At 37.5% G+C, this 6,148-nt stretch overlaps 1 long non-coding RNA gene across 1 annotated transcript; it reads right to left on the reverse strand.

Moving 5' to 3' along the window:
- Positions 1-4,452: 4,452 nt before the first annotated feature.
- LOC116168603 lies at positions 4,453-5,061 on the reverse strand. The gene is made up of 2 exons (XR_004144794.1): positions 4,797-5,061; positions 4,453-4,748 (listed from the first exon to the last, which is right to left on the reverse strand). It is a non-coding gene; the product is annotated as an uncharacterized LOC116168603 (long non-coding RNA).
- Positions 5,062-6,148: the final 1,087 nt, after the last annotated feature.

The following is a 6,148-nucleotide window of genomic DNA, read 5'->3' on the forward strand; positions in this document are numbered from 1 at the left end:
TCACAGCCTCAAAAGAAACGATTAAAAGCGAAAACAATAAGAACTGAACAAAATTTCGCAAAACGTACTCAATATAAGAATACTAGAAAAAAAAATGAAAGAACTGTCAAATAAGCCATTACCACTTGATCCATATGAATGAAATTTTAATCAATTGTTACCTTTTAGTAGTTAAACGTTTCTGCCAAGTTTGGTAAAAAAATTCCAGCTCCTTCTTGGTGTGCAATTTCCATGTCACTGAGTATATAATAAAGAACTGATCTACTGTTTTGTTGAGTACATCCCCAATTAATTCAAACTGTTAATTATAGACATAAAAGCACAAAACGAGCATCTGCACTTCAATTCCCACTTAAACCGTTTCCGTTAAAAGATAAAAGTGAGAGGTAAGTACTTCTCAAATTAAATAATATAACGTAATTTAAATTAGTCACTTGAATAGTACGAGAATAAGATTGAGTTAAATTAAATTAAATAGCTTTGCGTACCCCACCATAAGATAGTGTTAGGTTTATATTGACCCTGAGCATTTTGCACCCTAATGCGCACACTTCATCTTTCTTAAAATCTCCCGTTCATACTTCGACCGTTATTGCATTCAGAAGCGAGCAATCACCAAGATTTCTGGCTTCTGAATACTTACAAAAAGATAAGAACAAAGCGAATGTGTTGAAAAGTGTGGAACGGTTACGACACGGACGGAAAAGCAGAAAAGTAACGCAATTCAACCCCGTTGGATAATGCGCTAAAACGCGAACATATCTTTGTATACCATCGAATCTATTTATATTACTTCTCGATGTACTTTGTTTATGGGGAGTCGTTAACGTTAAATAAACAAATAATAAAAGATTCTTTAAGTTATATCTGGGATTCCCGTCATAATCTCTTACGCTTTTGAGCTTTTATTACTGTTATACTTTTCGCGAGTATTTTTCTAATGGTGATTAATATCTGTAAAAGCAATAAAAGGTATGTGCATGAAAGCTCGTCTATTCTTATATTTATTAAACCGAAAGTAAGAGGTAATAATGGCCACTCTGAGTTGCGGTAATAGCTATTTGTGAATTATGAGTATGAGAAGTGTAGGTAACTGGTAGTTATAAAATTTCTTACTACTGAACAATTGAATGGCCACTCCTGTACTTCTTAAAGGACGCGGGATTTTGGCGATTGCAAAAATTACGCAATCAGTTGGAAGCCGAAAATACCATTCAAATTGGGTTATCTGCGCACAATAATAATGACATTATGCAGTCTATTTTTAGCCCATTTCCGTTCAGTTAAATAAAGGACACTGTTTGTATTTATAAAAAAGAATATTTAGCAAATTCCATAAATATTTTACCGCTCTCTACGCAGTGCCACAAAGTCGAAAGAAAATTAATATCCCGTGTAAAGCGAAATTGCGATAAAGAAAACAGTTCTTAACTTTCAAAATAAATTTCATGTTCATTATGTGCCGCTACAGTGAAGGTCAGGTAAAAAGGTTTACTGGAGGGGTTTCCGAATTCAAACCAAAATTCTAGAACAACTCAAAGTTAATTAATTAATTAATTAATTAATTAATGTCAATACTTAACGCAAATTTGTACTGATCAGGAGAATTAACAACTGAAACCTGCATGTCAACATTAATCATCAAAGATGTTCATGACCAAGAGCTGTTAGAGATTATTTAACATCGTGGGATTAACGAATGCATCTACGAAGTCACAAAATCGTTATATGATTTTTGTAAATTTAAATCGATAGCTTTACGATCCCTGAGATAATAGTTATTTATGCAATGAGTGTATAAATGAGGCGTTTTATTGGTGAGTGAGATGTTTAGTCCACGAGCGCAGCGAGTGGACTAAATTCGAACGAACCAATAATCGCCGATTTATACATGAATTGCATACAACGTTTTTTCGTCGACTTCACTGGGGTAGGTAATTTTAAAATCAACTACAAGAAATTACAAACGAAATTATGAGCTCCGACGATTTTTCACTAAATTACGCTATTGTCGTTGCTATAGTAGGTAATGTGTTGTTTTATGCTGTACCGTCAATCCTCGTAATCGCAGTGGAAGATTAGGTATGTTGCTTGCTCTGCTGCGGAGACGATTTTAACATTATATCCACTCAAATCAAAAGAAACTTATTGGAACGGTTTCGATCAGTTCGGCAATTGATGGAATACAATGAATTTGAAAGGAGATATTTCCGAAAATGTCACGTTGACATTTTACCTTGAAAAGGTATGTGAAATTAGAATGTAATTAATTTTTTTGCAACTGTACTAAAGTACGTGTATTAACAGTGAAAGATATGGAAATGTTCATCCCTGTGGTCGACGTACTCAATGTTGAAGGTAAAGTAACTGAATACCTTAACAATACCTTATCCGAGGAGCTACACATACATACATCAGGATATGCTTTGCTGAGATCGTTTGGCGACCGTACTGGCTGCTGATCTCACTACATTAAAACCGAGATTAAAATGGTTAGGTGGATGGAAGTTCTCAGCTGTTGCCGAAAGTGAATTGTTATATAATTGTCATTTCCCTTTAATAAAATGGTTGTTATGTATAAGTGGTTGCTAACGTATAATGGTTGGTTGCTAACCATTAATGGTTGCTAACGATTAATAAGCTTCATCATTGTACTCGTCACTAAGGAGTAATTTATATTGTTATCGAGAGGTCGACGAAAATAGTTATTTGTATACTTAGGCCGCGAAGTCATTCTTTAACGTACCGAAAAGAAGATTGGCGCCGAGGCCGCTTGCGGCCGAGGCAAGGCAACTTTGAGGGCGTTAAAGAATGACGCGGCCGTGGTATACACAACATTTTTTGTGCAATTGTGTAGAATCGTCAATAAATAAAAATGAGATTTCAAAAATAATAATTTTCGTCGCAAATAGAAAGACGGCCAATTTTCATTTTACCATGGAAATGAGATAAACAATGAATAATTTTTCGTGAAAGAAAAGTCAAAATGTGTGACTCCGAAAGTGATTCTTCGATATCCGGAACTCCTCCGGAAATAAAACTTGTTGCGAATTCTGCTGTGTCGCAGTACCTAAAAAATCGAAGCGGCAGTACGAAAAATGTTACAAGGACTTTAAAGACTGATGCAACAAGATAAACGCCAAAACCTTGTCTGAAAATGTACTATTAGCTTACCTTATGGAAAAATCGAAGACCTTAAAAAGTTCAAGCTTATGGAGTGTGTATTCGATGCTAAAGTGCATGCTTAATATAAACGATTGTATAAAAAACTGTACCTGTCAGTTTGAGTTCTAATGAAAATCAAAATGTTACAGTTTCAAAGTATAACGCTTCTAACACTTTAGACTTTATTTCAGGAGTAAGTATAAGTAACAATACGAACTGTACGATTAATATTAACATTTATCCAAAAGATTTGTAATTACCTACATGCTGATTGTCAAAATATATGTGACATTGTTTTACTTTAACGGCCGTCGCTATGACAGCGGCCGCGAAAGTGAATTTCGCGGCCGCCATGGCGAACGCGAAGTTGTTGTTTCGCGTCCAATTGCACAAAAAGGAAATTTTTGATCTATTACTATAATTACTATTAAATTATAAGTGGGAGGTAATAAAGTTGTTGAAAATTATTGTTTTGTCTGTTTGTATTCTTATCGAAAGAAACCTCTGAATTTGTGACCAGTCTTGTCAAACTTTTAGCTTCCGGTCATTTATGGGTTAGTTTGTTACCGTAAAATGACATGAATTAGGTAATACACAAACAAGATAGAATCCTAGGCCTCAATCTTGGTCCAGAACCCCAGACGACGACCTTGGTCCAGAATCCAAGACCACGACATTGGACCAAAGTCAAAGACCTTCTGACGTCAGAAAGTCCAAGATGGCGGAGGGTATCCCACCTCTACTATAATGGTAGTTGTTGTGCATTATAGATTTTTTATCCGCCATTGAATTTTCTGTGTTCTTCACATTTATTGAACAAGTTTCAACAAGTTTTCTGGTTATGGCAGCAGGGGCCGTTTATCATATTATAATGACTGATCCTTGTGGTGTGTCACTGTGTGAGGAAACGAAATTAAGGGTAAGGAAATAATCTGCCCAAAACCAGTAAATGAGATTTCCCCCAGATATTTCCACTTAATTTCGCCCCTCCTAATCGTCTTCCCCACCAGATCTCCAAGATATATATACCTGTGTCAGTCCAGTGTTTGTAACTTTTGCTTTTGCTTCTATCTTTACCAGTGCCTTTTGCTATTAACCAGCCTTATTTACCTGTGATTTATTCCTATATAATTTGTACCCTTAACCGTCGTTCCAGTACCTGTAAAACCTTTGTTAACCTGCACCCCTGTCGTTCCCTGTGTTGAGTGTGTTGCCGTTAGCCCTAGGGGGTAAATCGTAAGTAGCCTTCGAGGTGAGTGAGTGTGTTTATAGTGTCATTAAAACAACAATCTTTCAACCCTTTATTAAACGTGCAAGCTGTTACCTTTATTACTCTGACCAGTTCCCAATTCCCCGAGTAATTCCAGTTCCTAGGTGTACTCCCTAGCGAACGGGTTACTACAACAAGTATTCCGCAAGATTACCAGCTACTCTCCATACGTTCCTACCTGTCCGTGTCTTCAAAACGAAATCGGAGCGTGACTCCTGGTTTTATACGAAGTACACCTCCGTAGTATCTTCCCGTCGCCCCGTCCTGCCTGAACCTGGGGCACAGTGCTCCCGCCTACGTTAACCATAAGGGGCTGAAAGCCGTCACGAGAAAGGTTAGTTGTTACAGTTCGAACACTCACCCCGCAGGTTCTGTTGGTTACCTCGTTCGGGTGGCGCAGCCCTCAATCCCGCATCAATTAATTTGTTACATTCTAGACAGCACTGCACGTGGAAATTAACCTACAGTCCGACACGAAAACGGCATTGACAGCAAACCAGCTGACACGCTGGGGCCAGATAACTACCGGCAGATGGCAGTACTCCCCAAGTAAATACGAGGACTGCTCCGGAAATCTTTTATATTATTTTATTTTGTATATATATATTTTTATTTTCTATTTAGACAATACACTTTTACTTTTCTTTGCTCGCCAATTATTTCCCGACGCTACCCGAGGCTGTGGGCAAAAGCCGGAACGTACCCAGGGTTGCTCACACATGACAGAGGCAGACTACGTTTCCTGCCGCGCTTGTCACTTTACTGGCCGCATCTGACACCTGTCACTTTACTGGCCGTACCGTCACTTTACCGGCCGCATTTGTGACATTTCTAAATGTCTATAATGACCCCTGTCATCACTGACAGTTTGACATTAATCAAAAGTTCTATATGAAACTTGAAATTTTATATTAAAATACGATTTCGGGTAAAATTTAATACAAAATTCGTCAGTAAAATGACATTACCTGACTGGGAAATTAAAGTACTCGGCCCCAAACGGGCCTCGTAAATAACTATTTCAGGAGTCATAGAAACTTTAGAACGCCGGGAAGTGTACCCCGCCAATCCCTGAATGTAAAAATTCGTTTTATCTTTCGGCGAGATTTGAAGACCTTGATGCAAAAAGGGGATCAGTCACAATATGTAAATTCTTAAAAAAATGCCAAACCAATTTTTTTCATTTAATAATAGTCAAGTAAAGATCATATACAACAAAAAACACAAAACTAAAATGATATACTACCAGAAATAAAGCAACGAAACTAAAAAAGATATATTTGGAGCAAAAAGGGATGTCATAATTTGAAGTTATTAACATAAAACCCATAAACACTGAAATTTGTGTCATTCGGAATGAGTATCACTTTCTTCTGTGGTCGATGGAGAATCGCTGAGGGGCTCATTCTCCTTGGGTGGATTAGTACTCCTAAGAGTATTATAAAAAGGCATGTCTGCTTTTGCGACGTACTCGAAAGCAAGTGTCATAACATTTTGGTATTTAACATCTTTCGGTGGCAATGATCAACATAACAGACTTCAATCTCATTAAAAGTAATCGCTTGATTATGCGATAGGAGACCATCTTGGAACAGGATCGCCGAAACGCTTAAGGGATCAGCAGGGAAAACACTTGAGAGACGTAAATCGCCCATGTCACCGAACAGGAAGCAAGCCACGGATAACCACAGCAGAGCACCGAAGCAAAACCCA

The sequence above is a fragment of the Photinus pyralis genome, unplaced genomic scaffold, assembly GCF_008802855.1.
Source record: "Photinus pyralis isolate 1611_PpyrPB1 unplaced genomic scaffold, Ppyr1.3 Ppyr1.4_LG4, whole genome shotgun sequence".
Classification (NCBI taxonomy): Eukaryota; Metazoa; Arthropoda; class Insecta; order Coleoptera; family Lampyridae; genus Photinus; species Photinus pyralis.